This window comes from Protobothrops mucrosquamatus, unplaced genomic scaffold, assembly GCF_001527695.2.
Source record: "Protobothrops mucrosquamatus isolate PMUCROS unplaced genomic scaffold, P.Mucros_1.0 scaffold_6, whole genome shotgun sequence".
NCBI classification, from domain to species: Eukaryota; Metazoa; Chordata; class Lepidosauria; order Squamata; family Viperidae; genus Protobothrops; species Protobothrops mucrosquamatus.
In genome coordinates this window covers 2,069,162-2,075,551 of record NW_015386082.1, presented here as the reverse complement: position 1 = coordinate 2,075,551, position 6,390 = coordinate 2,069,162, and the positions used below count along the sequence as shown (strand labels likewise).

Genomic DNA, 6,390 nt, shown 5'->3' with positions numbered 1-6,390 from the left:
TCAAGACATGGTTGTTTCAGCAGGCAGGACTGGCCTAGGGACATTTTAAATTGGTTTTTAATTAATTTTAAAATATGAATAGGCCTATTGAATATATCTTTTAATTGATTTTAAATTTTGTAGATTTGTATCGATTGTTCTGTTTTTAATTGGCTGTAAGCCGCCCTGAGTCCACTAGGAGAAGGGCGGGATATAAATGTAATAAACTTGAAACTTGAAACCGCCATTTCATCTTTCCATTCCTGGCTCAAATCTATTGTCCCACAAGATGTATATCACTGAAATAAAATCTAATTAAATCTACATAAGATACAGATCTACATAAGATACAATCATTCATTTAGTGACCATTCAAAATTACAATGGTCTTAAAAAAATAAACATGATTATTTTTCACTTGTCTGTTGCAGCATCCCCATGGTCATATGATTAAAATTCAGATGCTTGGCAACTGGTTCATATTTATGAGGGTTGCAGTGTTCCAGGGTCTTGTGAAACCTTGAAACCTTCTGACAAGCAAAGTCAATGGGGAAGCCAGATTCACTTAATAACCATGTTACTAACTTAACAAGTGCAGAGATTCACTTAACAACTGTGACAAGAAAGTTCGTAAAATGGGGCAAATCTCACTTAACAACTGTCTTTCATAACAATGGAAATTTTGGGCTCAGTTGTCGTAAATCAAGGACTACTTTTACATCATGTAAACATATTCATCCAGCATCAATGTTCTGCAGGATAAGAGCTTTCCTATTAACAAACATGGCTAACAAATCTGGCATCTGCAATATTGGCCGGGGGCACAGGGACCCAGAGATTGAAATCTTTCAAAGTGCTATTTGGTGATCTTGCCATTCATCCATTGTCATACTTGGAAGTCAGACCAGCAGGTAGTACCCCAATACCCTTGAAGCACCCCTCCCCAAAAAGAAGGAAGCAAGGAAAAGAAAACTGATAAGAGGAAAGGAGAATGTTAGAAACCATTTTAGAAAACCACACAATTCCAGTGTATCTGAGAGGCATTCTGTCTTTATTAAACAATGGCAAGTGCTTGAATCAATTGGTTGTTTGGATCGAGTCATCTGAAGTCATCTAAATCAGAGGTCCCCAACGTTCTGGGCACCAGGGACCGGTTCCGTGGAGAGAGGTTTTTCCATGGACCGGAGGGGGCGTGGTTTTGTGTGTTACCTGCACCCCACGGATGGGGCTTTGTTTGTGTGGCCCGTTTGCTGGCATGCCGCGGCCCGGTACTGGTCCACGGACCGGGGGTTGGGGACCCCTGATCTAAATCCCCAATCCTGCTACTGCTGTTTTAGGCACACAGATAATTCCTAGTGATATCACAGTAGCACCTATCTTAATCTTGATAATTATTTATATGCAGTAGCTACCTAGCTCATAAACATGACTCTGGGCAGCTTACCATAAACACAAATCATAAAAGAAACAAGCATTGAAATTATGCCATAATAAAAAAATATTATTTAAAAAGACTAGGGGAGAGTATCTTCAATGTTACGTATGTTTATTTATTCACCTTTCTAAGCACCTAACAGTCCAAATCTGATCTTATTTATTTTGACATCTGCCAACCTTGATGAGGTTCTGCCCTCTTTATAATGTTCAGAACTGCCTTCAACTTCAGATGTACTGGACTACAATTCCATGATGCCTGTCATAGTGTTCGTATTGGGAGGTCACTTCATTGTTACTGATTACCCTGTAGCTCATTATCAAAATACAAAATAAAACATTCAGAATAAAACATAAAATATGTTTAAAACAGCAGAACTATATGTAAAAGGGAAGTACAGGAAACAGATTAAATAGAGGCTAAATAAGAAATACAATGTTTCTGTTAATTTACCTCTATCAGACCCATACAGTATGTATATCTCAGCTGGACTGTTTTATTCAGATAAAGGGTTGTATTGTATGCAATTTGGGGGTGACCACACATGAAATGGATAGTTCTAATGTGAGGGTCCCAATTAGTTTGCCTGTCTGATGTGCAATCCAAGAAGCCAGTCTCTCTCTTTCTTATACATCTGATACTCAAATAATATATATATTAGGTCTTCTATTGCTGGAGCTCTGGCAATGCAAATACATTTCTTATAAGGAACTTCATTAAATCATCCGTATTTAATCATTGTATCTAGCAGCTCACATCTTGTGTTTGTAAATACCTCCCTAAGATGTTTTGGTATTTCTATTTTTAGATATTTGGCAATTTGGAAGGTGCCATTTATAACAGCTCATCCATTTCAGCGAGCCAATCTTGTTGAAGTTGGCTATCTCTATTTGTGCATCTATGCGTATTGGTGGGCAGTAATGGGAATGGGGAACCAGCATATCCAGAGTATAGGATGGGTAATGAATAGTGATAACACATCCTATTGCAACGTTGTTGTTTACCTGCTTCTTTTAACACAATTGTGCTGTGTAGTGCTAAGATTTGACATCAACTGGATAACCCAATCAGCTACCTTTAATAGCTATGAACTGTTTTTAGACAGCTCATTATTCACAATGGCAGTCTTTGCTGCTAAGGTAGATGTCAATATGGATAATCCAATTACTGTACATAAAAACCTGAGTATAAGGGTATCTCTTCCAAACTAGGCCTGCTTACCAGAATATTATTAGTCCACTTGAATTTTATCTTTTGGCTCTTTTTCCAGAAGATCTAGAGCAAAATGTGGTCCTAGGACCCTTGAGAGTTCCCCAAGATCTTTTCGGGGGTCCTTAAAATCAAAATTATTTGCCAATTTATGTTGAAAAATAATACAATATTAAAATTCCATCCAACAATCTTGGTCAGTAGTGGCAGCAGCAAATGGATCAATTTTTAATATGGTAAATCAATATAACGCATTCAAACAAAACATTTTGGGGGATCCTCCATAACTTTTAAAAGAGGGAAGGGAGAGAAAAAAGTTTACCGATCTAGGGGGCGGAAAGAGAAATTTTGATTTGCTTACAACTGTTCAGATATGCTTTGTCACTTAGGTGAAAAGTTCAAGCTCTTTTCTTCAGAAAACCAATAAATAACTAATGCAAAACATGTTTTAAGGCTGCTTTTAATTGAATAGCTTTTATAAATAAACAAAATAAAAAGCCCAGTATAAATTGAAGAGACAGGAAGGGGAAAAGAGAAAAAAATCCTAACAAAAAAAAATCTTTATTTAGCATTGACTTCCCTAAAGGAAAGGGAATGCACTCTGCATATGCTCCGAGACATCCAGTCCAAGGCAATACTCATGTTTGAAACTCCTGCCCATTAAGCAAATCAAACTCTGCAACCCAAATCAACTACACGTATAAACCATACGGTGAATCCAAAGAACATATACCATCTCCCGAAGCGAAAATGCAAAGAACGAGCAGCGGCTGTGATGAGAAGAGGCAAAGCCATCTTTACGGCCTTGGCCAGGACTCCCGTGTGGAGAATACATCCCGTCTGAACGGAGGAGCCCAGCTCGGCTTCTAAAAGCAACGATCCACCCAGGACCGGCTTTTTAAAAATCCATTTGCCCTCCCCGGTGAGGAAAGCGCGTCGCTCCCCGTTAAGTGCAAGCGTAGCGATTCCGCCGCTCCCGCTTGCAAGCCGGCGCTGCAGTCCGGTCCTCCACCTCGTGGTGGGGTTAAAAATGGCTGCTTCCCCTCCTTCCCCCGTCCTGAAACTGTAATCCGCCTCGCTTCGGCGACTCCGAGCGGCCGAAGGAAGCCGGAGCCAGGTATCCCCCCCCCCCAGAAATCGCGAGCGGCTGCCCTTTGCATTTATGCACGGGTGGGAAATATGGCGGTGCAAAGGGCGCCCGGGCTCCTTCGCCTTGGCGGATTATGCTGTATTCCCAGGGGAAACCGAGAAGGTCCCAGGACTCGCTTCTGCGCCGTTCGGGCTTTGGGGGAACACTCGTGCGCGACCAGGGACCGGAGTGAATATGAGGATCGCAATCGTTCTTGTTTCTTTTGTTCGCTGTGCGGAAAAATCGCCGCGACGGTTTGCAGGGGGAAGGTGTCGGGCGCTGCTCCTTTCGGGGATTGCAAAACTGGGGGCGAGGGGGGGGGGAAAGGTAGGAAGAAAAAAAAAAATAGAAGAATGTCGGCCTGCTTAGATTGGATCTCTCGCAATCCTTCCCCCCCCCCCCGCGGATCCCGAGCACGAGGCGCGTGGAACCGCGAATGGAACGTGAATCCGGAACCTTCCTTCCACTGGCTGCTTTTCCCTGCTGCTAGCCCGTCAGGCGCGGTGGCCAAGTGGTAAGGCGTCGGTCTCGTAAACCGAAGATCGCGGGTTCGAACCCCGTCCGTGCCTCACGTTGGACGGCGCAAGCGTCGCGGCTTGGTACGAAAGGGAACGAAGTGGGATTTCCTTTCTCGGGCCACTTTTTACTCGGGTTCCGTAATTTGAGGAAAAATACCAAGCGGAAATGGAGAAATGGGCTAGCCTGCAAAAGGTGGTGTAAGGGCAAAAAAAAAAAAAAGAAAAAAAAAAGAAACCGTTGGGGGAAATGTGAGTCTGGATTAAAGAAGCGGATTCGCCTTGCAAAAATAGGGATTAACAATCCCGAGAAGAGAAACTGAAACGTCGTTCCTATGGGAAACTAGCGCTGCCAGGCCTGAATTGCAGAAGTCCGACCGATCACCGAGAAAAAGATACAGAAGCCGCCCCTGCCACCTAGTGGTCGTCCGCATATTCCCCGCATAAATCTTCCAAATTTCGAGAAGCCGAACCGCAGAATGTCAGGACCGGTGGTGGGACGATTCTCACCAGCGATTTTAAATTAGGCTGCTACCAAAAAGAGAACAGTAACTTGGCACTGTTTCCCCCCCCCCCCCGTTGTGCGGTGTTGCGCGGGAAATGCCCTTCGCTTCCATTTTTCCGTAGCGGCGGGAAGGCTTGCAAATGAAGAGCCGCAGCAGCCCACCTGTTTAGGCTCTCTCAGCCACCCCCTCTCCTCCTACATCCGAAAGGAGAATGGCTGGGTTGCTTGGCAAACGGGAGGATTTCCCAACGTCGAGGCTGCGGGATCTTCGGAGGCGCCTCAAGGCAAATCACAACGTTGCATTTTACTCTTTCGGGGATGGAGGTGGGGTGGGGGAGACTTGTGCATATTGCCCTAAGACACGGGTAGGCAACCTCGGCTCTTTTATGACTCATGGACTTCAACTCCCAGAATTCCCGAGTCAGCTGTGCTGACTCGGGAATTCTGGGAGTTGAAGTCCACGAGTCATAAAAGAGCCGAGGTTGCCTACCCCTGCCCTAAGAGGAGGAGAGCCGACTTTGAGAAGTCGGGTCATGGTGGATGCCAGCCTCCCCCCCCCAAAAAAAAAATTCTAAGGGAACTCGGAGAACTGCACGGTCCTCTTGAATTAGGGGATTGATCTAACGGAAAGCTTTGCCCTCCGACGGACGCGGGATAGTTCCGCACTCGCTATAGGGTTGCCAGGTCTGCTTCCCAAAAATAGCGGACAAGCGGGGGGTGGGGGGGGGGTTAAGTAGTAAAAAAAAGTAGACTGTACAGCTTTAGATTACGTACCATTTCATCATAAAGCTTTTGAATAAAAAAAAAATGTCCACTATTTTGTGAAAAAAAATAGTGAACATAATGTGAAAAAAGTGGACTGTCCGCTCAAATAGTGGACACCTGGCAACCCTAACTCGCTAATCTGGAGGCGTCTAGGGCTCCCGCTTTAAACCCGGCGGCTGTGGTGGCACTGCGCGCGGGGGGGGGGGGCGCCGCCAAAAGCCATGCCGGAAACAGGCGCTGAGAAGGAAGAAAAGCGCCTTTTTTTTTTTCCCTCCTCCCAGTCGAGTCCGCGTGACGAAATCATTAATGCAGTACTTGGTTTCCCCCAACCAACGAACTGCCGGATTCGGGGGAAACCCCTCTGCCCTCGGGTGCCGTTTGCTAGAAAAGCGGGCTAGTATGCTTCAGACGTGAGTTGTGCCTGCAGCACGTAAAAAGGAAGGCACGAGTCGGAATTCGGCGCGGGAGCCGTGGATGAGCCAATCTGGTTCTAACGGGGAAGGGTGCTGGCCCAGAAACCAGGAGGTGGTGAGTTCTAGTTCTGCCTTAACCACGAAAGCCGGCTGGGTGACTATGAGGCCAATCGCTCACTTCTCAGCCCAACCCTCTTTACAGGGTTGTTGTGGGGAAAATAGGAAGAGGAAGGAGCATTAGATGTATGTTCACCTCGAGTTACTTACAAAAAAAGGGATAAAAATAAAACAAAGATTAGAAAAGGAGTTGCTTCAGTCTCTCGAGGTAGTACGAAAATCCTGTGTCGTCATTGGAGGTTTTCTCCTGAGTTTCGATATGTTCGTTAAAGAGTTGGAGGTTTCGAAATAAAGCAATGACAATGCTTGCTTTCAATTTTATT

General features: G+C 45.0%; 1 non-coding gene across 1 annotated transcript; it reads left to right on the top strand.

The window, feature by feature from the left end:
* Positions 1-4,249: 4,249 nt before the first annotated feature.
* On the top strand, positions 4,250-4,321 carry TRNAT-CGU. Its single transcript has one exon. It is a non-coding gene; the product is annotated as a tRNA-Thr (tRNA).
* Positions 4,322-6,390: the final 2,069 nt, after the last annotated feature.